The 27,132-nt window shown below is 46.0% G+C and overlaps 1 pseudogene; it reads left to right on the forward strand.

Moving 5' to 3' along the window:
* The window catches only part of LOC142210381 (uncharacterized), a 66,226-nt pseudogene that overhangs the window by 23,485 nt on the left and 15,609 nt on the right, over nucleotides 1-27,132 (forward strand).

The raw sequence follows: 27,132 nt of genomic DNA on the forward strand, positions 1-27,132 counted from the left end.
CACCACTAAACAGAGAACAGTCACAGACTCTATTACTTCACCAACTATAACAATTCTGTGTTGAATTTTTCCTTGTGACATCAGTCTAACTGGTAAGACACATCCATTTATAACATAGACATAAAAATACAGCAGGAATATGGACATGAGATATTACTGTGTGAATAAGACCTATTTTCATCATCTGCTCTCAGTACTAATAAGTAAAATGTATTTTTGTCTAATTTTAGAATTTATTAATAGAGATGAGCGAACACTAAAATGTTCGAGGTTCGAAATTCGATTCGAACAGCCGCTCAATGTTCGTGTGTTCGAACGGGTTTCGAACCCCATTATAGTCTATGGGGAACAGATACTCGTTAAGGGGGAAACCCAAATCCGTGTCTGGAGGGTCACCAAGTCCACTATGACACCCCAGGAAATGATGCCAACACCTCTGGAATGACACTGGGACAGCAGGGGAAGCATGTCTGGGGGCATCTAACACACCAAAGACCCTCTATTACCCCAACATCACAGCCTAACAACTACACACTTTACACACTCAATACCACCTCTCTGACAGTAGGAAAACACCTTGAAACATGTGTATTTGGCACTTGCAGTGAGGAGAGCTTGTCACCAGCAGTGAATTTGGCCCTTGTAGTAAGTTGAGGTTGGCACCAACATTTGTTTTGAAAATCAGGGTGGATTGAGCCTCTAACCAGCAGAGTTTGGGCAAATTCATGGTGGAGGGAGCCTCTAAACACCCCAGTTTGGGCAAATTCATGGTGGAGGGAGCCTCTAAAAACCCCAGTTTGGACCAATTCATGGTGGAGGGAGCCTCTAACCAGCCCAGTGTGGGCAAATTCATGGTGGAGGGAGCCTCTAAAAAACCCAGTTTGGACCAATTCATGGTGGAGGGAGCCTCTAACCAGCCCAGTTTGGACCAATTAATGGTGGAGGGAGCCTCTAAACAGCCAAGTTTGGACCAATTCATGGTGGAGGGAGCCTCTAAAAACCCCAGTTTGGACCAATTCATGGTGGAGGGAGCCTCTAACCAGCCCAGTTTGGGCAAATTCATGGTGGAGGGAGCCTCTAAACAGCCCAGTTTGGGCACATTCATGGTGGAGGGAGCCTCTAACCAGCCCAGTTTGGACCAATTCATGGTGGAGGGAGCCGCTAAACAGCCCAGTTTGGACCAATTCATGGTGGAGGGAGCCTCTAAAAACCCCAGTTTGGACCAATTCATGGTGGAGGGAGCCTCTAACCAGCCCAGTTTGGGCAAATTCATGGTGGAGGGAGCCTCTAAACAGCCCAGTTTGGGCACATTCATGGTGGAGGGAGCCTCTAACCAGCCCAGTTTGGACCAATTAATGGTGGAGGGAGCCGCTAAACAGCCCAGTTTGGACCAATTCATGGTGGAGGGAGCCTCTAAAAACCCCAGTTTGGACCAATTCATGGTGGAGGGAGCCTCTAAAAAACCCAGTTTGGACCAATTCATGGTGGAGGGAGCCTCTAACCAGCCCAGTTTGGACCAATTAATGGTGGAGGGAGCCTCTAAACAGCCCAGTTTGGACCAATTCATGGTGGAGGGAGCCTCTAAAAACCCCAGTTTGGACCAATTCATGGTGGAGGGAGCCTCTAACCAGCCCAGTTTGGGCAAATTCATGGTGGAGGGAGCCTCTAAACAGCCCAGTTTGGGCAAATTCATGGTGGAGGGAGCCTCTAAACAGCCCAGTTTGGGCAAATTCATGGTGGAGGGAGCCTCTAAACAGCCCAGTTTGGGCAAATTCATGGTGGAGGGAGCCTCTAACCAGCCCAGTTTGGACCAATTAATGGTGGAGGGAGCCTCTAACCAGCCCAGTTTGGGCAAATTCATGGTGGAGGGAGCCTCTAAACAGCCCAGTTTGGGCACATTCATGGTGGAGGGAGCCTCTAACCAGCCCAGTTTGGACCAATTAATGGTGGAGGGAGCCGCTAAACAGCCCAGTTTGGACCAATTCATGGTGGAGGGAGCCTCTAACCAGCCCAGTTTGGACCAATTAATGGTGGAGGGAGCCTCTAACCAGCCCAGTTTGGACCAATTAATGGTGGAGGGAGCCTCTAACCAGCCCAGTTTGGACCAATTCATGGTGGAGGGAGCTTCTAAAAACCCCAGTTTGGACCAATTCATGGTGGAGGGAGCTTCTAAAAAACCCAGTTTGGACCAATTCATGGTAGAGGGAGCCGCTAAACAGCCCAGTTTGGACCAATTCATGGTGGAGGGAGCCTCTAAAAACCCCAGTTTGGACCAATTCATGGTGGAGGGAGCCTCTAAAAAACCCAGTTTGGACCAATTCATGGTGGAGGGAGCCTCTAACCAGCCCAGTTTGGACCAATTAATGGTGGAGGGAGCCTCTAAACAGCCAAGTTTGGACCAATTCATGGTGGAGGGAGCCTCTAAAAACCCCAGTTTGGACCAATTCATGGTGGAGGGAGCCTCTAACCAGCCCAGTTTGGGCAAATTCATGGTGGAGGGAGCCTCTAAACAGCCCAGTTTGGGCAAATTCATGGTGGAGGGAGCCTCTAAACAGCCCAGTTTGGGCAAATTCATGGTGGAGGGAGCCTCTAAACAGCCCAGTTTGGGCAAATTCATGGTGGAGGGAGCCTCTAACCAGCCCAGTTTGGACCAATTAATGGTGGAGGGAGCCTCTAACCAGCCCAGTTTGGGCAAATTCATGGTGGAGGGAGCCTCTAAACAGCCCAGTTTGGGCACATTCATGGTGGAGGGAGCCTCTAACCAGCCCAGTTTGGACCAATTAATGGTGGAGGGAGCCGCTAAACAGCCCAGTTTGGACCAATTCATGGTGGAGGGAGCCTCTAAAAACCCCAGTTAGGACCAATTCATGGTGGAGGGAGCCTCTAAAAAACCCAGTTTGGACCAATTCATGGTGGAGGGAGCCTCTAACCAGCCCAGTTTGGACCAATTAATGGTGGAGGGAGCCTCTAAACAGCCAAGTTTGGACCAATTCATGGTGGAGGGAGCCTCTAAAAACCCCAGTTTGGACCAATTCATGGTGGAGGGAGCCTCTAACCAGCCCAGTTTGGGCAAATTCATGGTGGAGGGAGCCTCTAAACAGCCCAGTTTGGGCACATTCATGGTGGAGGGAGCCTCTAACCAGCCCAGTTTGGACCAATTAATGGTGGAGGGAGCCGCTAAACAGCCCAGTTTGGACCAATTCATGGTGGAGGGAGCCTCTAAAAACCCCAGTTTGGACCAATTCATGGTGGAGGGAGCCTCTAACCAGCCCAGTTTGGGCAAATTCATGGTGGAGGGAGCCTCTAAACAGCCCAGTTTGGGCACATTCATGGTGGAGGGAGCCTCTAAGAACCCCAGTTTGGACCAATTCATGGTGGAGGGAGCCTCTAAAAACCCCAGTTTGGACCAATTCATGGTGGAGGGAGCCTCTAAACAGCCCAGTTTGGGCAAATTCATGGTGGAGGGAGCCTCTAACCAGCAGAGTTGGTGGAAATCAGGGTGGAGGGAGCCTCTAACCAGCAGAGTTGGGGGAAATCAGGGTGGAGGGAGCCTAGTATTAGCAGAATTGTGCAACGCTTATGGTGGATGAGTATGAGGATGCGGAGGAATTGGAGAGGTTGAGTACAGACATGGAGTTTCATGTTGGGGTGCTTTACACAGGTGGGCACAAAAATGACGGCTCTACCCAGTGGTGGTTCATTTTTATCAAAGTGAGCCGGTCGGCACTCTCAGCTGACAGACGGGTGCGCTTGTCAGTGATGATGCCACCGGCTGCACTGAACACCCTCTCAGATAGGACGCTGGCGGCAGGACAGGACAGCACCTCCAAGGCATATAGGGCAAGTTCAAGCCACAGGTCCAACTTCGACACCCAATACGTGTAGGGCGCAGAGGGGTCGGAGAGGACAGGGCTGTGGTCGGAAAGGTATTCCCGCAACATGCGCCTATACTTCTCACGCCTGGTGACACTAGGACCCTCCGTGGCGGCACTTTGGCGAGGGGGTGCCATCAAGGTGTCCCAGACCTTAGACAGTGTGCCCCTCGTTTGTGTGGACCGGTGAGAACTTGGTTGCCTACTGGAGGAACTGCCCTCCCTGCCGCCAACGTCACATGCTGGAAACATCTCCATCATATTCTGCACCAATTGCCTGTGGCAAGCATTGATGCGATTGGCCCTCCCCTCTACCGGAATAAAAGACGAGATGTTGTTTTTATACCGGGGGTCAAGGATAGCAAAGATCCAGTACTGGTTGTCCTCCATGATTTTGACAATACGCTTGTCGGTTGTAAAGCACCCCAACATGAACTCAGCCATGTCTGCCACAGTGTTAGTTGGCATGACTCCTCTGGCCCCACCGGAAAGTTCAATCTCCATTTCCTCCTCATCCTCCATGTCTACCCATCCGCGCTGCAACAATGGGACGATTCGAAGTTGCCCGGAAGCCTCCTGTATCACCATCACATCATCGGACAACTCTTCTTCCTCCTCCTCCTCCTCCTCCTCCTCCTCCTCCATTAAACGCAGTGAAGCGGACAGATGTGTGGACCTACTCTCCAGCTGTGACGGATCGGATGCTATCCCTAACTCCTCTGTGTGATCTGAGTTATCCCTGATGTCAATCAGGGATTCTCTCAGAACACACAAGAGCGGGATTGTAAGGCTCACCATCGCATCCTCAGAGCTCACCCTCCTTGTGGACTCCTCAAAGACCCGTAGGATGTCACAAAGGTCTCTCATCCATGGCCACTCATGGATGTGAAACTGAGGCAGCTGACTTTGTGGCACCCTAGGGTTTTGTAGCTGGTATTCCATCAAAGGTCTCTGCTGCTCAACCACTCTATTCAACATCTGAAACGTTGAGTTCCAGCGTGTGGGGACGTCGCACAAAAGCCGGTGTTGTGGCACATGCAGGCGTTGCTGGAGAGATTTTAAGCTAGCAGCGGCTACTGTCGACTTGCGAAAGTGGGCGCACATGCGCCGCACTTTCACCAGTAGCTCTGGAACATTGGGGTAGCTCTTTAGGAAACGTTGCACCACTAGGTTGAAGACGTGGGCCAGGCATGGAACATGTTGGAGTCCGGCAAGCTCCAGAGCTGCTACCAGGTTCCGGCCGTTATCACAAACGACCATGCCTGGGCCCAGGTGCAGCGGCTCAAACCATATTGCCGTCTCATCGAGGAAGGCATCCCTCACCTCGGAGGCAGTGTGCTGTCTGTCCCCCAAGCTGATCAGCTTCAGCACAGCCTGCTGACGTCTACCAACGCCAGTGCTGCAACGTTTCCAACTCGTAGCTGGGGTCAATCTAACAGCGGAGGAGGAGGCGGTGGCGGAGGAGGAGGCGGTGGCGGAGGAGGAGGCGGTAGAGGAGGAGGAGGAGGGGGGTGTTCTTCTCGTGTCCCTGCCAGGAATGTTAGGCGGGGAGACGAGGTACACCGGGCCAGTTTGGGAAGCAGTCCCAGCCTCAACTACATTCACCCAGTGTGCCGTCAGTGAAATGTAGCATCCCTGTCCGCATGCACTTGTCCACGCGTCGGTGGTCAAGTGGACCTTTGTGCAAAGCGCGGAACTAAGGGCCCGCCTGATGTTGAGTGACACGTGCTGGTGCAAGGCGGGGACGGCACACCGGGAGAAGTAGTGACGGCTAGGGACGGCATAGCGAGGTGCCGCAGTTGCCATCAGGTCCAGGAAGGCGGGAGTTTCAACAAGCCGGAACGCCAACATCTCCTGGGCCAGCAGTTTAGCGATGTTGGCGTTCAAGGCTTGCGCGTGTGGGTGGTTAGCAGTGTATTTCTGCCGCCGCTCCAATGTCTGAGAGATGGTGGGTTGTTGTAAAGAAACGCCTGATGGTGCCTTTGATGGTGCAGGAGAAGGAGATAAGACAGGACCAGGGGAGGATGAGGTAGAAGTCAACAAAGTGGCGGAGGCAGATGAAGTGGTGTCCTGGCTCGTCCTCTGGAGTGCATCGCCAGCACAGTCAGCAGTGGCAGTGGCAGAGGCAGTGGCAGTGGCGTGAACGGCAGGCGGCCTTTGTCCTGCCGTTGCTGCCTGCCACTGATTCCAGTGCTTGGATTCCAAATGACGGCGCATTGAAGTGGTGGACAGGTTGCTCTTCTCAGAGCCCCTAATCAATTTCGAGAGGCAAATTGTGCAGACAACACTATATCTGTCCTCGGCGCATTCCTTGAAAAAACTCCACACCTTCGAGAAACGTGCCCTCGAGGTGGGAGTTTTTCGGGGCTGGGTACGAACTGGAACATCTTGGGAGATTCCGGGTGTGGCCTGGCTTCGCCTAAGCTGCTGACCTCTGCCTCTGCCTCTAGCTACCCTTTTTGGTGCTGCACCTGCCTCAACATCCACACTACTTTCCCCGCTTGACATCCCCCTGTCCAGGTCGGGTCAGTGTCCTCATCATCCACCACTTCCTCTTCCAACTCCTGTCTCATCTCCTCCTCCCGCACAATGCGCCGGTCAACTGGATGCCCTGACGGCAACTGCGTCACATCATCGTCGATGAGGGTGGGTTGCTGGTCATCCACCACCAAATCGAACGGAGATGGAGGAGACTCTAGTGTTTGAGCATCTGGACACAGATGCTCCTCTGTTAGGTTCGTGGAATCGTGACGTGGAGAGGCAGGTTGAGGGACAATGAAAGGAGCGGAGAACAGCTCTGGGGAGCAGGGACAGTTTGGGTTATTGTTCTGTAAAGCTTCGGAATTTTGGGAGGAAGGAAGACAAGACTGTTGGGTAATAGGAGGAGAGGAGGCAGAGTCTGACTGGCTGCTGGACAATGTGCTGTAAGCGTTCTCTGACAGCCATTGCAAGACCTGTTCCTGGTTCTCGGGCCTACTAAGGTTTGTACCCTGCAGTTTAGTTAATGTGGCAAGCAACCCTGGCACTGTGGAGTGGCGCAATGCTTGCTGCCCCACAGGAGTAGGCACGGGACGCCCTGTGGCTTCACTGCTACCTTGCTCCCCAGAACCATTCCCCCGACCTCGCCCACGGCCTCGTCCACGTCCCTTTCCGGGAGCCTTGCGCATTTTGAATTCCTAGTTAGAAATTGGCACTGTATACCAGTAGTAAAAATTGTGGGTGCACGTAACCACAATATATTCTTTGAATTACCAGTCAGAAACTGGCACTATATGGCAGTAGCAAGAAATGAGGGTATTTATAACCCCAATATATTCTTTGAATTCCCAGTCAGACAATGGCACTGTATACCAGTAGTAAAAATTGTGGGTGCACGTAACCCCAATATATTCTTTGAATTCCCAGTCAGACAATGGCACTATATACCAGTAGCAAGAAATGAGGGTATTTGTATTCCCAATATATTCTTTGAATTCCCAGTCAGACAATGGCACTGTATACCAGTAGTAAAAATTGTGGGTGCACGTAACCCCAATATATTCTTTGAATTCCCAGTCAGACAATGGCACTATATACCAGTAGCAAGAAATGAGGGTATTTGTATTCCCAATATATTCTTTGAATTCCCAGTCAGACAATGGCACTGTATACCAGTAGTAAAAATTGTGGGTGCACGTAACCACAATATATTCTTTGAATTACCAGTCAGAAACTGGCACTATATGGCAGTAGCAAGAAATGAGGGTATTTGTATTCCCAATATATTCTTTGAATTCCCAGTCAGACAATGGCACTGTATACCAGTAGTAAAAATTGTGGGTGCACGTAACCCCAATATATTCTTTGAATTACCAGTCAGAAACTGGCACTATATGGCAGTAGCAAGAAATGAGGGTATTTGTATTCCCAATATATTCTTTGAATTCCCAGTCAGACAATGGCACTGTATACCAGTAGTAAAAATTGTGGGTGCACGTAACCCCAATATATTCTTTGAATTACCAGTCAGAAACTGGCACTATATGGCAGTAGCAAGAAATGAGGGTATTTGTATTCCCAATATATTCTTTGAATTCCCAGTCAGACAATGGCACTGTATTCCAGTAGTAAAAATTGTGGGTGCACGTAACCACAATATATTCTTTGAATTCCCAGTCAGACAATGGCACTATATGGCAGTAGCAAGAAATGAGGGTATTTGTATTCCCAATATATTCTTTGAATTCCCAGTCAGACAATGGCACTGTATACCAGTAGTAAAAATTGTGGGTGCACGTAACCACAATATATTCTTTGAATTACCAGTCAGAAACTGGCACTATATGGCAGTAGCAAAATTAGTGGGTGTATATAGCCCCAATTCTATTGCTAGGGGACTTGCAGGGTATTTCTGGGGTGAAGGTGGGGGGGCACACCGTTGGAACGGGTATCGGGGGTATATATCGGGTATACGGGAATACACTGACAGTGTATTCCATTCAGGATCCTGGGAAAGCTGGGTTGCGGCGATTGAGCCCGTCAGTGCCACGTTACACTGACAAGCTTCTCCCTGGAATTTAGCTCTTATAAGAGCTGTTGGTTGTCTTCTCCTTCCTATCCTAGCCTGTCCCTGCCTACCCAGAATCTAAGCCCTAGCTAGCTGGACGGAAACCTCCGTCCTCGGTGAATTGCAAGCTCAGAATGACGCGAAGCTGGGCGGCGCTGTTCTTTTAAATTAGAGGTCACATGTTTTCGGCAGCCAATGGGTTTTGCCTACTTTTTTCAACGTCACCGGTGTCGTAGTTCCTGTCCCACCTACCCTGCGCTGTTATTGGAGCAAAAAAGGCGCCAGGGAAGGTGGGAGGGGAATCGAGTAATGGCGCACTTTACCACGCGGTGTTCGATTCGATTCGAACATGCCGAACAGCCTAATATCCGATCGAACATGAGTTCGATAGAACACTGTTCGCTCATCTCTATTTATTAACCATTCGCTCCCATTCAGAGGTGTAACTTGAACTTCCTGGGCAGTAATACTAATTCTGTAATGGGGCACCAACCTATTTTTATTTATTTTATTTCTCTTACCTGTATAGCACCAGTTCTTTACAGACATTATCAGTCAGTGTCCCATATAGGATTCCAGCACTCCAAAGTAACATTACTAACCACTAAGCTACCGTGTGTCCCATACCTATCTTATACCATTTAGAATAGGGTATATTTTATGTGGCAGAGGGACCTTAGGGCCCCCATTAGGGTCTGTGGCCTGGTACCTCTGTACCCCCTATGGGTATAGCCCTAATCCTATTAGACTCATACCTAGTTCCTAGTGGTCAGTGACAGCTTGCTGTGCCTCCCACTGGTCATTCTGCTACAAATGCTTTTGCATGGCCTTTTTTCAGATCCCCAGTGACCCCATGTTAGTATTGGCAGTCACAATAGGTTATTTACAATACCAGAGTATGCCATTTTGGTGCTGTTTTTCATGTAGCTTAACCACCTCCAGACCGCCCATAGACTGTGTCCGAAAAATGGTTGCCTTGTTCTGACAGGACGTGTCGGTACGAGATCGTGCAGCTGCTGAAACTGGGAGCCAGCTGTAACTTCAGCCGGATCTCCCAGAGAGAAGGGAGGGAAGGTTTATTACTAGAGATGAGCGAACAGTAAAATATTCGATATTCGTTCCAAATAGCATCTCAATATTCGACTATTCAAACGAATATCAAACCCCATTATAGTCTATGGGAGAGAATGCTTAGTTTCAGGAGATCCTACCATTTGACTCAGGAGGGTCACCATGTCTACTATCACACCTCAGCAAATGATGCCAACACCTCTAAAATGCAACTGGGACAGCAGGGGAAGCATGCCTGGGGGCATCTAACACACCAAAGACCCTCTATTACCCCAACATCACAGCCTAACTACACACTTTCCACATTCAAAAAAACCTCTATCAAAGTGGGAAAATACCTGGAAACTTTCTTTACTCCCCAAATGGATGGACACAAACCCCAATTTAAGCTCAACAAACAGTAACAACCACCCCTTTAAATCACGTTCCCCATGACAACCACAGATGGAATAGGCAATGGGAAATCCTTCATTCCCCACCCTGAACTGTCATTGTGGATGTGTATGTGTGATGTGGTAAGACCTTCCAAAATTCACTTGTCTAGCCCTTAACATGTGCCCTTCCAAATTAAGTTACAGGCCCTTAAGCTGAGCTACCAGCAGAGATTGAGGCCCTTCAGGTGACTTCAGCCTTCTACCTGCAGAGTTTTAGGCCCTTTAACTTAGTTCAGCATTGCACCAGCAGAGATTTGTTGGCCCTTTGTGTGAGTTGAGCCTTTAAAAAGCAGAGTTTTTGGCCCTTGGAGTGAGTGGAGCCTTTAAATAACAGTGTTTTTGGCCCTTGGCATGAGTAGAGCCTTTAGAAAGCGGTGTTTTTGGCCCTTGGAGTGAGCTCTAGAGTGACAGCCGGCTGCGCTTATCCGTAATTATGCCACAGGCAGCGCTGAAGACCCTTTCGGAAAGCATGCTGGCGGCAGGGCAGGAAAGGACCTCCAATGCGTATAGCGCAAGTTCCAGCCACAAATCCAACTTGGAGACCCAATAAGTATAGGCTGCAAAGAGATCGGAGAGGACAGGGCTGGTGTCGGACAGGTACTCCCGCAACATGCGCCTATACTTATCCCTCCTGGTGACACTAGGCCCCTCAGTGGCGGTACTTTGGCGAGTGGGTGCCATTAACGTGTCCCAGACCTTGGAGAGTGTGCCCCTGCCGGGTGTGGACCGGATGACAGTTTGTCGCCTGTTGGAGGAACTCATCTCCATCATATTCTGCACTAGTTGCTTGTGTCAATCACTCATGCGACTGGCCCTCCCCTCTACCGGAATAAAATTACAAACAAAATTTTTATACCGGCGGTCGAGGATTGCAAAAATCCAGTAGTCGTTGCTCTCCAGGATTTTGGCAATGCGTTTGTCAGTTGCAAAGCACTCCAACATGTATTCAGCCATGTGTGCCAGAGTGTTACTTGGCGTCATTTGGCTGCCCCCACCGGAATGCTCACTCTCCATTTCCTCCTCCTCCATTTCGCTCCAACCGCGCTGCAGCAATGGGACGCAATGAACTTCCCTGCTAGCCTCCTGTGTGACAATGAGATCTGCCACTTCATCCTCCTCCTCCCTCAATGTACGCTGTGAAGCGGACAGGAATGTGCCATGACTTATCCTGCTGGGATGTTTCAGCACCTATGTCCGACTCCTATGCGTCCTATGCGTTATCCCTGATGGCGATGAGGGATTCTCGCATCACACACAGGAGGGGGATTGTGACACTCACAATTGCGTCATCACAACTGACCCTCATGGTTGACTCCTCAAAGACACGCAAGATCTCACATAAGTCTGCCATCCATGGCCACTCATGGTGCAGAAACTGCAGAAGCTGACTCTGAGGAACCCTTGGGTTTTGGAGATGGTACTCCATCAAGGGTCTCTGCTGCTCACACACTCCTTTCAACATGTGGTACGTCGAGTTCCAGTGTGTGGGGACGTCGCACATCAGCCGGTGTTCTGGCAGATGGAGGCATTGCTGGAGGCTTCGAAGGCTAGCAGCGGTTAATGTGGACTTGCGAAAGTGGGCGCACAAGCGCCGCACTTTCACCAGTAGCTCGGCTACATTGGGGCATGTTTTCAAAAACCATTGCACCACTAAATTGAACACATATGCCAGGCATGGAACGTGTTGGAGGTTGGCAAGCTCCAGAGCCGCTACCAGGTTGTGGCCGTTATCACACACGACCATGCCTGGGCCCAGGTGCAGCGGCGAAAGCCATGTTGCCATCTCATCAAGGAGGGCATCCCTCACCTCTGAGGCAGTGTGCTGTCTGTTCCCCAAGTTTATGAACTTCAGCACGGCCTGCTGACGTCTCCCCACGCCAGTGCTGCAGCATTTCCAGCTGGTAGCTGGGGTCAATGTGGTGGTGGAGGAGGGTGGTGGTTCAGAGCCCCTGCCAGGAATGTTGGGTGGGGAAATGAGGTAGACCGCCCCAGATTGTGAACCGCTCCCAGCCTCAACTACATTCACCCAGTGTGCCGTTAGTGAAATGTAGCGTCCCTGTTTGCATGCACTTGTCCACGCATCGGTGGTCAAGTGGACCTTTGTGCAAATTGTGGAACTTAGGGCCCGCCGGATGTTGCGTGACACGTGCTGGTGCAAGACGGGGACGGCACAGCGGGAGAAGTAGTGACAGCATAGCGAGGTGCCGCACTTGCCATCAGATCATGAAAGGCCTGACTTTCAACAAGCCGGAACGGCAACATCTCCTGGGCCAGCAGTTTGGAGAAGTGCGCGTTTAAGGCTTGTGCATGGGGGTGGGTAGTGCTGTATTTTTGCCTGCGCTCAAAAGTCTGGGAGATGGTGGGTTGTTTTGAGGAGGCGCATGATGGTGCAGGAGAAGGAGCTAAGACAGGAGAAGGAACTGAGGCAGGAAAAGGGGAGGATGAGGGAGAAGTCCCCAAAGTGGTGGAGGAAGATGTGGAGGTTTCCTGGCTGCTGGTCTGGACTGCAGCGCCAGCACTGGCAAGAGTGGGAGAGGCAGTGGCGGCAACGCCGGACGACGATAGTACAGCGTTTGCACTGTACCACTGAGCCCAGTGCTTGCCTTCCAAATGACAGCGCATGGCAGTGGTTGTGAGGTTGCTCTTTTCAAAGCCCCTACTCAGTTTTGAGTTGCAGAGTGTGCAAACGGCACTATATTTCTCCGTAGCACAGACATAAAAAAAAATTCCACACCACTGAAGACCGTGGCCTCGATGGGGGAGTTTTTCTAGGCTGGCTACAAGAGGGAACATTTTGGGCCCTGCTGGCTGTGGCCTGGCTTCGATGAAGCAGCTGTCCCCTGCCTCTCAACATGCCTCTGCCTCTAGCCACCCTCTTTGGTGCTGCACTTCCCTCCACATCTCCACTGCTCTCCCCGCCTCATCGTCCACCACCTCCTCTTCCAAATCCTCCAACGGCTCCTCCTCCTCCTCCTCTTGTGCACCGACGACGGCAACAGGCTGCCCTGATGGCAACTGTGTCTCGTCATCGTCGTCACTGAGGGACGATTGCTGGTCAACAACAACAACCGGAGATAACGGATGCTCCAGTGTTTATGCATCAGGGAAGTCATCTGTTACCTCTGGTGATTCAGGACGTGGTGGGACAGAGAGAGTGACAGTGAATGGAGCCAAAAACAGCTCCTGGGAGGTGGTAAAGGTGGGATTAGGTTGCTGGGAAGATTGGGCATGTTGTGAGGAAGAAGGAGCAGTCTGTTGGGTAGGAGGAGGAGTTGAGGTAGAGGCTGACTGGCTGGTGGAGAATGTGCTGGAAGCATTGTCCGCCAACCATTGTAACACCTCTTCCTGGTGCTTGGGCCTACTTAGGTTTGTACCCTGCAGCCTACTCAATGTGGTCAAGCCAGCGACTGTGGAGAAGCGTAATGCTTGCTGCCGCAGAGCTGTAGGCGCAGTAGACGCTGTTGGTTGAGCGCAACCTTGCTGAACATCTGCATTTCCACGCCCCCGTCCTCGTCCCTGTCCCCTTGCGCTAGCTTTGCGCATTTTGGATGTACTATTCCCTTTTTGATGGTCTATACACCAGAAAGAAAAGCTGTTTTCCAGCTCTCTATATATATATAACTTGTTAATGCAGTGGATTGCTGCTATTTTTCAAGAAACAAAAAAATTCAAGGTTTTTATCAGCTATATGAACTTGGAAATGCAGTGAATTGCTGCTATTTTTCCTTCAGGACCCAGATCAGCTCTGTAAGCTCTATACTACCATGCAGGAGGCTGTATTTCTCCTGCAACTGGGGCTAAATGTACCAGCCCTATTTGCAGGGGAAATCAGCCTCCCTAACAAAGAAAAAAGTGATCAGATGTCCCCAAAGGTCTCCTATGAGCTTATGGGAACACAATCTGAAAAAAATATATAAAAAAGTAAAAAAAAAAAAAGTAAATTTAATTTTAAAAAAAAAAGTAAAATAATGCGCCAATAAAACGCCATTATTAAAGGTTATAGCCCCTGACGACACCATAAAAAATAAAAATTATCATAACGGAGAGGAAAAACTTATAAAGTTTTCAGTAGCTCTTTGTTACTGAATTAAAAAAAAAAAAAAAAAAATGAAAACCAGACATGTTTTCCCGGATATAAAAAAAAAATCAAAACACATTCGAAAATAAAAACAACATAAAAATAAAGCCCTATGTGTTCCCGAAAAAAAACGCAAAAATTAGTTGAATGAGACATACGAGAAAAATGTTACAGCCCTCAAAACTGCAAATACAAAAAAAACCTAAAATGTGTCTGGTCCTGGAGCACAAATTGACCCGGTACTGAAGTGGTTAAGTATAAACTATAAAGGCCTTGTCCTATTTTTCTCATGTCTCAAAGTAATCCAGCCGTGGCTCCGTTCACACGGGGCACGGGATGGTGTATTTTGGTCCTGATTTTGACGCAGGAAGTCGCGTCAGTCACGGCTTCTGACAGTTGCGACTTCCCACTCAAATGAATGAGCCTAGTCTGGAGGCTGCTGCCACAAGGCGGACGCCGGGGCTGAATCAGCTGCAGAATCCACCTGAAGAAAGGACAGCTCACTTCTTTTTTCCGCGATCAGGAACAAACCGCTAGTGGTAAAAAGAACGCTGGCAGCCTGCATAGACCTCTATTGTGAGGGAGCAGATTTTGAGGATTCAGCACCAAAATTCACCCCCTCTTGCCCCATGTGAACAAACCCTTACAACTGCTCCAAAGCCATCATACGTGACCATGCTGCCCCTCCCCTATGTCCTGTCTATGATAAGGAAAAATAAATCTTTGTACCGTATTAGCCAGTGGACATGAAATATAAAAATTGAGAGTCTTTAGTAGTTGATACCTTTTTAATGGCTAACAAAAATGATGACAGATTGCAAGCTTTCGAGACTACTCTTCCTCAGGCATGGTATGACACAATTTCTGAAGGCATGCATATTTATATACAAGAGGACACAGGAATAAATTGTTCCGTGCGACAGGTGATGGAAAGCAGTACACACAAATAAATAGAGAAGTTGAAAATCAAATTATGAGTTCATAGGACGGCCCTCTGTGTCTTATGGTCCCTTTGATTAGTCTAGCTCTTGTAGAAGGACATAAATCCATGTGACAGATTTAACCCCCTGTGGAAAGTGTCAAAAATGGTCATAAGTTTATATTCCCATATTCTTCTGTCTCTCTTAGATTTGAAATTCCCCTTTAAAACCCAAATCTTCATGTCATTGATGATATTATGAGTTTGATTGCAGAAGTGTTTTGGCACAGGGAGGTCCATTCTCTGCTCTGTAATCATGTAACAGTGTGAGTTAATCCACATTCTGAGTTTCTGCCCTGTCTCTCCTACATAAAAGCCCCCAGCAGGACACTTGGTACATATTATTAACTACACCACATTAGGAGTGCCGCAGGCGAAGGTACCTGGGATCTTGTAGTCCTGATTAGAGTTGGGGATCTTTATCTTTTCGGTGGTCAGTATGTGAGGGCAGGTTTTGCACTTTTTCTGTCCACATTGAAATGTTGCTGTGTTAGTTGGAGGTGACAGTGATATGTTAATAACCATATTCTTGAGGTTTGGTGGCTGTCTATAGCACAGGAGAGGGAAGTCTGGAAATATGGATTTTAGACGGTCGTCTTTTTGCAATAGTGGATGTAGTTTTCGTGTGATTCCTCTCAGCATCTCCAGGTGTGGGTTATATGTGACGACCAGGGGCACCCAATTGTTTTCCTATTTTAATAAATCCGATTGTTATTGTATTTTAATAAATCCAATCTTGGGATTCTGGTGGCCCTGGCTATTTGGTTTTCAACTGTTCTTGGATGGTAACCCTGCCTCAAGAATGTATTTTTGAGGCCTCCAAGGTGTTTGTCCATATCTACAGGGTCTGAACATATGCAATGGTATCTGATAGCCTGGCTGTAGACAATGGAGTTCTTTATGTGTTTGGGATGAAAACTATCCCATCATAGGTGGGTTGGGTGGTCAATCGGCCTCCGATACAGCGATGTCTTAACTTTGTTGCTCTGTATCTTGATGACTGCGTCCAGGAAGTTTATTTCAGTGAAGGAGTGATTGAGCGTCAGGTTGATGGTGGGATGGAACTGATTGAAATGTTCATGGAAGGTTTTCAGCTGTTGTTCAGACTCAGTCCAAAGGATTAGGATATCGTCAATGAAACTGTAGTAGGCCAGAGGCCTGGTGGTGCAGGTGGATAGGAAGTCACTCTCAAGCTTGGCCATGAAGAGATTAGCGTACTCTGCTGCCATTTTGCTTCCCTTTGCGGTGCCGGTCTGCTGTAAATAGATACAGTCAAGGAGAAGTAATTATTGGTGAGGATGAATTTTGTGAGCTTCACCACAGCTTCAGCATTCATACCTCGCTTTTCCATGAAGACCGGGCAGGCATTTACACCATCCTGGTGTGGGATGTTGGAGTACAAGGATTCTACAGCCATGGTGGCCAGGATGGTTCCCTCTGGAAGGGGACCTATGGTTGATAGATTATTCAATAGATCTGTTGTATCCTGAAGGTAGTTGGCTGTATCTTTCACTAAGGGTTTAAGAATACCCTCCACCCATCTAGAAATTTGCTCAGTGAGGGTGCCCACACATGAAATAATCGGTCTCCCTGGTTTCCAGGCTTATGCAATTTTGGAAGCAAATAAAAAGTCCCTGTCCATGGACTTGCTGGTATGAGGCCACTTAGGCTTTTGGCTCCATCAGATAGGCCGGAAATGATCTTTTTTAGTTCTCTGGAGTATTCCTCTAGGTTCTGAATCCAATTTGGGGTAATAGTGCGTATCAATCAGCTGTCTATGTCCTTCCTTTACTTAGTCTGATGTGTTCATCATGACTATTGCGCCACCTTTGTCCGCTGGTTTAATGATGATGTCTCTGTTATTTCTCAGGGATTTTGTATGGCCCTCCTCTCCTGGGCACTGATGTTAGACGGCCGTCTTTTGTCTGTGTCCAGGATAGTGGATTTGACCATGTGTCTGAAACTCTATGTAATTTCCAGATGGTTATTACGTCCAGTCGGAGGTGTCCAATCAGATGTCTCCTTTTTTGCCAAGATTAGACCATCTGCAGGAGTAGGTTGCGTTTCCTCTGTGTCATGAAAATATTCCCTCAGGCTCTGTCTCCTGAAGTATTTATCCATGTCACTACACACTTCTATTTTAACTAGGGCTTTAGAAGGACAAATTGCAAGTCCTTTAGAGAGCACCCCAAGTTCTGCTTTGGTTGGTTCATAAGCAGAAAGATTGATGACACAGTTGGATGTTTCCAAATCTGTGTGTGAGTAGTCAGGGAGTGTGTGAGATGGACACCACCTAATAGCACTCTGAGAGGCCCAACATCATCATCTGTTGGTCCTTCCTCTGAGGTCTGTTGATAGATTGTCACCTGTTTTGTCACTACTGTCTTAGTTCAGTTTTGTTGTATATTTTGTAATTTGTATGGAAATTATTATCTAGAAATGTAATTTAATTTTAAAAATAATTCAAATCAGTTTTCTTCTCGGCAGATGACTGCACATGGACCTCAGAGGGATATCTCATGTCTTCAGATTATAAAGCAGATGATGGTGGTACCACACAAGATACATATGAAGAACATGTCATTATCCCAGATATACCCTCAGCCCTTCACAGCAAAGATCCATCATCTGATCCTTCTATACAGGTCCTATCTTCTGATCCATCACTGACTAAGATGCAAAACAAAAGCCAGAGTAGTGATATACATCAAAGAAATCACACAGGAGAGAAAACATTTTCATGCTCAGAGTGTGGAAAATGTTTTACTGCTAAATCAAGTCTTATTGTACATCAGAGAAATCACACAGGAGAGAAGCCATATCCATGTTCAGAATGTGGGAAATGTTTTAACCAAAGATCAGATCTTGTGAAACATAAGAGAGTTCACACAGGAGAGAAGCCATATCCATGTTCAGAATGTGGGAAATGTTTTAGTTTGAAATCAAGTCTTCATAAACATGAGAAAGTTCACACAGGGGAGAGGTCATTTGTATGTTCGGAATGTGGAAAATATTTTACCCAAAAATCAGATCTTGTTATACATGAGAGAATTCACACAGGGGAGAAATCATTTGAATGTTCGGAATGTGGAAAATATTTTAACAAAAAATCAGATTTTGTTAGACATCAGAGGAGTCACACAGGAGAGAAGCCATATTCATGTTTAGAATGTGGAAAATATTTTACACGTATAGCTCAACTTGTTATACATGAGAGAATTCACACAGGGGAGAAACCATTTTCATGTTCAGAATGTGGGAAATGTTATAGACGGAAATCAGATTTTGTTACACATCAGAGAACTCACACAGGGGAAAAGCCGTTTTCTTGTTCAGAATGTTGGAAATGTTTTGGAACCAAAACAAATCTTGTTAGACATCTCAGAACTCACTCAGGTGAGAAACCATTTTCATGTTCAGAATGTGGGAAATGCTTTAACCAGAAATCAGCTCTTGTTACACATGAGAGAATTCACACAGGGGAGAATCTATTTTCATGTTCAGAATGTGGGAAATGTTTTTCAAGTAAAGCTCAACTTGTTAGACATGAAAAAAGTCACACAGGGGAGAAGCCATTTGTATGTTCGGAATGTGGAAAATATTGTGGCCAAAAATCAGATCTTGTTATACATCAGAGAATTCACACGGGGGAGAAGCCATTTTCATGTTTCGAATGTGGGAAATGTTTTCCAAGTAAAGGTCAACTTCTTAAACATGAAAGAACTCACACAGGAGAGAAGCCATATTCATGTTCAAAATGTGGGAAATATTTTGTAGACAAATCAAATCTTGTTAAACATCTCAGAATTCACACAGAGGAGAAGCCAATCTCATTTTGAGTGTGGGAAAAGGCCATGGCCTATGGTGGAAAGGGGCATATTCTAAGTTGTAACTTCATGTGCCAAGAAATTTTAAGCAGTGTAGTGATAGACTAGACAGTCTTAACAATACACCGGATTTATCAAACACTGTGGTTTAGGACTGTTTATTGGTAAATCTACCCCAGAGTTTATTCAATGGATGAAATTTAAGACCTCCCCATGAATCGTTGATCAATAAGAAGGCTTTTGGTTAATGTTGTGAATATGGATGAGGCTAAAATAAAGCATTCCATCATGAAACCAGTGGTGGTAGTATCATGGTTTGGGCTTTTTTTTTTTTTTTTTTTTTGCTGTATCTGGGCCGAGACAACTCGTTATCATTAAAGGGGTATTCCCATTCCCTTGTTCACCAACCTGCAGGCTCTGTGCTCTGTTCACTTCCTGGTTTTCTCGGGACATTGGTGGGTGGGGTTTCACTTGCTCTGCTATCTGCTATGTTTGCAATTAGTAATGAGGGATTGGTTGTAAATGCATTACCACAGTATGAAGCTGATGTAGCAGAGCTGGATTTGAGTCAGCTGGCTCAGAGGTAACGGACTCCCTATCTCCCTCCCTGAGAGCAGGCAGTTATGTTACTTGGGAAATGAGCAGATAAGCTCAGCACTGGCCCTCGTTGTCATAGAAACGCAGTGTAAAGAATGAAGTGAATAAATTAAGATAGCTGCCAGACAAAGCAGTTTTGATAAAGCAATGTATTTAGGAAAAGTCTTAAATCCACATAAACTAGCAGTATAGATAGGATTCTTGTTATGGGACAACCCCTTAAATGGAAAAATGAATTCTGAATTATAACAACAAATTCTAAAAGAAAATATCAGAACATCTTTAGCAGGTTCTGAATCTCAGGAGTAAATGGATCATGCAGCAAAAGAACAACTCAAAACGCACAAGTTGTTCTACCAAAGAATAGTTAAAGGACAATACAATTTAAATCTTGAAATGGCCAAGTCACAATCCTGATCTTCATGCAATAAAAATATTATGGAAGGACCTGAATCTAGCAGCTCATGGGAGGAAACCCACCAATGTAACAGAGTTATTGCTTCTTTGTATGTAGGAATGGGCTAAAACTCCATCAAGCTGATGTCCAGGACTAGTCAACAATTACTGGAAAAGTTTAGATACAGTTATTGTTACACAAGGGGGTCTTCTATAAATAAAGTATCAAGTTCAATATCTGTGACTCATTTGTTTGATTTGCTTCTCTCCATCTACTTTTAACAGTATAAAAAATACAAGTTACAGAGAAAGTAAAGTCATGTCATACAAGACAAAGGAAAACTAATTCAGATCTCCAAGTGATGATTAAGAAATGTCTCTTATCCAAAAATAAAATTGATTTAACACACCAATATATCATCCTTGTGTATAGAAAATCTTGCAAGAAGACCCATCAAGCATACGCCAAAGGTAACTGCTGGAGATAATTCACCGCAAAACGAAGGTTGGGTATTTCATTCCTGAAGATACAAGTAACAGGACAGGACCATTGTAGTTTCATGGAGTCAGTGTCCATCCCTTGGCATATATGACACTGTAATGTAGGAACCCAACATGTTTCCTGGGTTTGCATTAGTCAGCCAGCCCTCACAGGAGAGGAGAGATTGGGTGAAGTGATGGGCTGGTCCCAATCATGTGGCCCAGGGTCAGAACCAGCTCTGAACCCCCAAGTTCAGCTTCATAAAATTGTCATAGGAAGTAAGGTAAACTAAACTACGTGGGTAAGCTCTTTGACTAAAATAGGCAATCCTCTGGACACTCATATAACACACTGTTATACAGTCAAAACCAACGTCTTGAGATTGACACAGATTTTGGAAAAGTTTGTTGCTTTGGTATTTAGAGGCAAGTTGCTATAAATCCCAAATTAATGGCAAAAAATAAAACCAATCCTTTATTGATATTAAAATACAAAACCCAGGGTACAAAAATATATATAATAAAAAATGTGCCTCCTCTTCTCATGAATGAGACTTAAAGTGAACCTAACATAATTAGATAGAGTCCACTACTGGCTATATTGACTACGATTCTCTGTATACAAAGTCCTATATTGTAAATAGAAATCAATCTAAATGTAAAGAATTCTTGAAGTATATCCCTGAAGTCTAGAGAACTAGCACATTCGTTAGCTCCAAGTACACACTGTTGAAGAAGTATTATGCAATCCTCCCTTTAAGTGTGTTCAAGGATGCATAGAAACCATTGGTTTGATATAGTAAACACAAATGGTTAACATGTACAAATGCTGTAGGAGTTGCCAACTCCAAAGTGAGACACAGATTGATTACATCTCAGTGTCTAAAAAAGGTATGGCTCCAAACAGGGAGACATAATACGGAGGGACTGATGTTAATCTCTCCACTTAAGTAGTGCCCCGTGTGAAGTGAAGGCTCTGCCTGGACTAGATATAGTATGTATCAATTAGTCTCTTATCGAGAGACTAATTGATAGACCCCCCCCCCCCCCAACGGAATACCAATGCTAATGCAAGCGCTGTGCAGTTAAGCACATGGAGCCCATAGACTATAATGGGCTCCGTGTGCTTGCCGCGCACTTCCCGAACAATTCATTCGTGTGCGGCAAGCACATGGAGCCCATTATAGTCTATGGACTCCATGTGCTTTGCAAGCACATCGCTTGCAATTGCGATTGCATTCTGTCCGGGTGGGTCTCCATGCGGACTACTTGCGGACGGAATACAAGCACTAGTGTGAACCAACCCTTATCTAAACTTGCCTCTCGTCTGTACTCGTTTCCTCCCATTGAAGGGAATCCTCAGGAAACTAATATTGTGGTAGATAATTAGATCGAGCGATACATTGTTTAGCTAGCCTGCAAGAAAACTAAACAGCTCTGTAGCACCTAAATAAGGCGATGTAATGCCTGGCTCTGCTACAATGCAGTGTCTAGCTAGCCTACAAGGAGATAGCACAATGAGGACTTTCGTTTGTTCCAACAAATGGGTTTGAGTTTAATTGGGTTAAAGACATGCATCTTTTCTGCCGTAAACTAAGATGGGCCAAATACATGAGAGCATTGTGGACCTACCGGGGTTGGAGATTCTGGAGGATCTGTATAGAGAGGGGCAGGGAGAAGAAGTGCCGCTGGCACACACCAACCTTCGATCTAAAAGTACTAAATCCCCCCCCTTTATTTGATACGGGACATATAGATGCCATTGAGGAAATAATCATCCAGGAGATCCAAAACCTGAGCCCCAAAAAAAGGACAAAAAAAATCTTTCTCCTACGCACATGAGGGCTCTAAGAGATCTAGAATCTGATGAAGACCTTATTATTAAATCCTCCGACAAAGGGGGTAACATCGTCCTAATGGACAGAGTTACTTATGTTGGCATGTGTGAGGACATCCTCAAACATAAGGAGTTTTATAGGATTCTAGATCAAGATCCAACAGATATTTTCGTGAGAGAGCTGGCAGGGATCTTATCCCAGGCCCTGGAAAATGGTTTAATTACAAAAACGGAACACCAGTTTTTGTTACCCACAAAACCTCAGGTGGCCACGTTCTACTCGCTACCTAAAGTCCATAAGGGGGTGGACCTGCTGAAGGGGCTTCCAATAGTCTCGGGCATAGGAAGTGTGATGCAGAACATAAGTACATATGTGGACGTAATATTGAGACCATTTGTCCTAGCGTTGCCTTCCTATGTCCGGGACACTATGGACGTCCTGAGGCAGATAGAAGATCTGGTCCTACCTCCTGGCACAAAGGTGGTGAGTTTAGACGTAGAAGCCCTATATAGCTCTATACCCCACGAGTTGAGGTATGGGGCTATTCAGCATTACCTGGACCAGAGGAGTAACCACTAGAGTTGAGCGAGTACTCTTCGGATCAGCCGATCCGAACAGCACGCACGCATTGAAATCAATGCACGCAGCCGGCACGCGGCGGGTTAAGCGGCCGGCTGCCGTCAAACCGGAAGCACCAGGTGCTTCCATTCATTTCAATGCGTGCGTGCTGTTCGGATCGGCTGATCCGAACAGTACTAGCTCAACTCTAGTAACCACTCCATAGCACATAACGAATTCACTCTTCGTCTCTTGAAGTTTATCCTTGAAAGGAATTACTTTGTGTTTAATGGGCGCTTCTTCCACCAGCTCAGGGGAACAGCCATGGAGAGCCCAGTGGCCCCAACATATGCAAACCTGTTCCTGGGCTGGTGGGAGGAGCGCCTGGTGTTTTCAGAGATAATGGAGGAGTGGACAAGCCATATAATATTATGGCTTCGGTACATTGATGATGTAATTATTTTCTGGGATGGCTCAGTCTCCTCTTTTTGGTCCACAGGAATCATCTCTGCTGCATCTGTTATATCCATTGCCTACCATCCATTTCTCCATAAACATACATGTTACTGTTAATATGACATTACTTTGGTTTTGCTTGCCTTAGAGAATTAGAAATGGGCTATATAAAGTCCTAGGAGCCCTGACGGTGTCATACACGATGTTTTATAGATAGGTTCCTAGGAGCCCTGACAGTGCTATACACTATATATTATAGATAGGTTCCTAGGAGCCCTGACAGTGCTATACACTATGTTTTATAGATAGGTTCCTAGGAGCCCTGACAGAGCTATACACTATATATTATAGATAGGTTCCTAGGAGCCATGACAGTGTTATACACTATGTTTTATAGATAGGTTCCTAGGAGCCCTGACAGTGTCATACACTATGTTTTATAGATGGTTTCCTAGGAGCCCTGACAGTATTCTTCATTATGTTTTAGAGGTAGGTACCTAGGAGTACTAAGAGTATTCTACACTATGTTTTATAGATAGGTTCCTAGAAGCCTTGACAGTGTTATATACTATGCTTTATAGATAGGTTTCTAGGAGCCCTGACAGTGTCATACACTATGTTTTATAGATAGGTTCCTAGGAGCCCTGACAGTGTTATACACTATGTTTTATAGATAGGTTCCTAGGAGCCCTGACAGTGTTATACACTATGTTTTATAGATAGGTTCCTAGGAGCCCTGACAGTGTCATACACTATGTTTTATAGATAGGTTCCTAGGAGCCCTGACAGTGTTATACACTATGTTTTATAGATAGGTTCCTAGGAGCCCTGACAGTGTTATACACTATGTTTTATAGATAGGTTCCTAGGAGCCCTGACAGTGTCATACACTATGTTTTATAGATAGGTTCCTAGGAGCCCTGACAGTGTTATACACTATGTTTTATAGATAGGTTCCTAGGAGCCCTGACAGTGCTATACACTATATATTATAGATAGGTTCCTAGGAGCCCTGACAGTGTCATACACTATGTATTATAGATAGGTTCCTAGGAGCCATGACAGTGTCCTACACTATGTTTTATAGATAGGTTCCTAGGAGCCCTGACAGTGTCATACACTATGTTTTATAGATAGGTTCCTAGGAGCCCTGACAGTGTCATACACTATGTTTTATAGATAGGTTCCTAGGAGCCATGACAGTGTTATACACTATGTTTTATAGATGGGTTCCTAGGAGCCCTGACAGTATTCTTCACTATGTTTTAGAGGTAGGTACCTAGGAGTACTAAGAGTATTCTACACTATGTTTTATAGATAGGTTCCTAGGAGCCCTGACAGTGTCATACACTATGTTTTATAGATAGGTTCCTAGGAGCCCTGACAGTGTCATACACTATGTTTTATAGATAGGTTCCTAGGAGCCCTGACAGTATTCTAAACTATGTTTTTAAAACAATTCAAACTCCAATTTGTAACATATGTATTCAATCCAAAATTAATTTTGGATCTGAACCACATATGGTTACAATCACTAATTAGGAGTATATAGGTATACACAGACTTGTAGATAACTTCTATCTAATGCGATATTATGGCATCACAAGTGTGTGTGAATATATATATATATATATTTTTTTTTTTTAATAATTCTTCAGTATCAGCAATCATTTACGGCACAATGGTCCTGGTCCCTGATGACAATCCTCCTGCTCCCAATGGTCCTGGTCCCTGATGACAATCCTCCGGCTCCCAATGGTCCTGGTCCCTGATGATATTCTCACATACTGGCGGGGAAGGCATAAAAACAAAACGCCGAGACTCCTCCAACAGCACAGACTGGAGCCTGACTCCTCCCACAATGGTCATGACATCACCAAAGGTCCTGTAGCTCCTCCAGCAGCACAGCCTGAATCCTGGCTCCTCCCAAGCTTGTGACTGATCACATGATCATGATCTCATCTCCAGGTCCTTTCTCCAACAGGATTCCTCCTCTCCCCTATATACAGTATACAGCTACACAGGTGGAGGTAGGTGTGTATATATGTGTGTACTCTCCTCTATATACAGTATACAGCTGTACAGGTGGAGGTATGTGTGTATATATATGTGTCCTCTCCCCTATATACAGTATACAGCTGCACAGGTGGAGGTATGTGTGTATATATGTGTGTACTCTCCCCTATATACAGTATACAGCTGCACAGGTGGAGGTATGTGTGTATATATGTGTCCTCTCCCCTATATACAGTATACAGCTGCACAGGTGGAGGTATGTGTGTATATATGTGTACTCTCCCCTATATACAGTATACAGCTGCACAGGTGGAGGTATGTGTGTATATATGTGTCCTCTCCCCTATATACAGTATACAGCTGCACAGGTGGAGGTATGTGCGTATATGTGTGTCCTCTCCCCTATATACAGTATACAGCTGCACAGGTGGAGGTATGTGCGTATATGTGTGTACTCTCCCCTATATACAGTATACAGCTGCACAGGTGGAGGTATGTGCGTATATATATGTGTACTCTCCCCTATATACAGTATACAGCTGCACAGGTGGAGGTATGTGTGTATATATGTGTGTACTCTCCCCTATATACAGTATACAGCTGCACAGGTGGAGGTATGTGTGTATATATGTGTCCTCTCCCCTATATACAGTATACAGCTGCACAGGTGGAGGTATGTGTGTATATATGTGTCCTCTCCCCTATATACAGTATACAGCTGCACAGGTGGAGGTATGTGTGTATATATGTGTACTCTCCCCTATATACAGTATACAGCTGCACAGGTGGAGGTATGTGTGTATATATGTGTCCTCTCCCCTATATACAGTATACAGCTGCACAGGTAGAGGTATGTGTGTATATATGTGTACTCTCCCCTATATACAGTATACAGCTGCACAGGTGGAGGTATGTGTGTGTATATATATGTGTGTACTCTCCTCTATATACAGTATACAGCTGCACAGGTAGAGGTATGTGTGTGTGTATATATGTGTACTCTCCCCTATATACAGTATACAGCTGCACAGGTGGAGGTATGTGTGTATATATGTGTACTCTCCCCTATATACAGTATACAGCTGCACAGGTGGAGGTATGTGTGCATATATATGTGTCCTCTCCCCTATATACAGTATACAGCTGCACAGGTGGAGGTATGTGTGTCTATATATGTGTACTCTCCCCTATATACAGTATACAGCTGCACAGGTGGAGGTATGTGCGTATATGTGTGTACTCTCCCCTATATACAGTATACAGCTGCACAGGTGGAGGTATGTGTGCATATATATGTGTCCTCTCCCCTATATACAGTATACAGCTGCACAGGTGGAGGTATGTGGGTATATATGTGTACTCTCCCCTATATACAGTATACAGCTGCACAGGTGGAGGTATGTGCGTATATGTGTGTACTCTCCCCTATATACAGTATACAGCTGCACAGGTGGAGGTATGTGTGCATATATATGTGTCCTCTCCCCTATATACAGTATACAGCTGCACAGGTGGAGGTATGTGTGTATATATGTGTACTCTCCCCTATATACAGTATACAGCTGCGCAGGTGGAGGTATGTGTGTCTATATATGTGTACTCTCCCCTATATACAGTATACAGCTGCACAGGTGGAGGTATGTGTACTCTCCCCTATATACAGCTGCACAGGTGGAGGTATGTGTGTATATATGTGTACTCTCCCCTATATACAGTATACAGCTGCACAGGTGGAGGTATGTGTGTGTATATATGTGTACTCTCCCCTATATACAGTATACAGCTGCACAGGTGGAGGTATGTGCGTATATGTGTGTACTCTCCCCTATATACAGTATACAGCTGCACAGGTGGAGGTATGTGTGTCTATATATGTGTACTCTCCCCTATATACAGTATACAGCTGCACAGGTGGAGGTATGTGCGTATATGTGTGTACTCTCCCCTATATACAGTATACAGCTGCACAGGTGGAGGTATGTGC

The sequence above is a fragment of the Leptodactylus fuscus genome, chromosome 6 (genome assembly GCF_031893055.1).
Source record: "Leptodactylus fuscus isolate aLepFus1 chromosome 6, aLepFus1.hap2, whole genome shotgun sequence".
Classification (NCBI taxonomy): Eukaryota; Metazoa; Chordata; class Amphibia; order Anura; family Leptodactylidae; genus Leptodactylus; species Leptodactylus fuscus.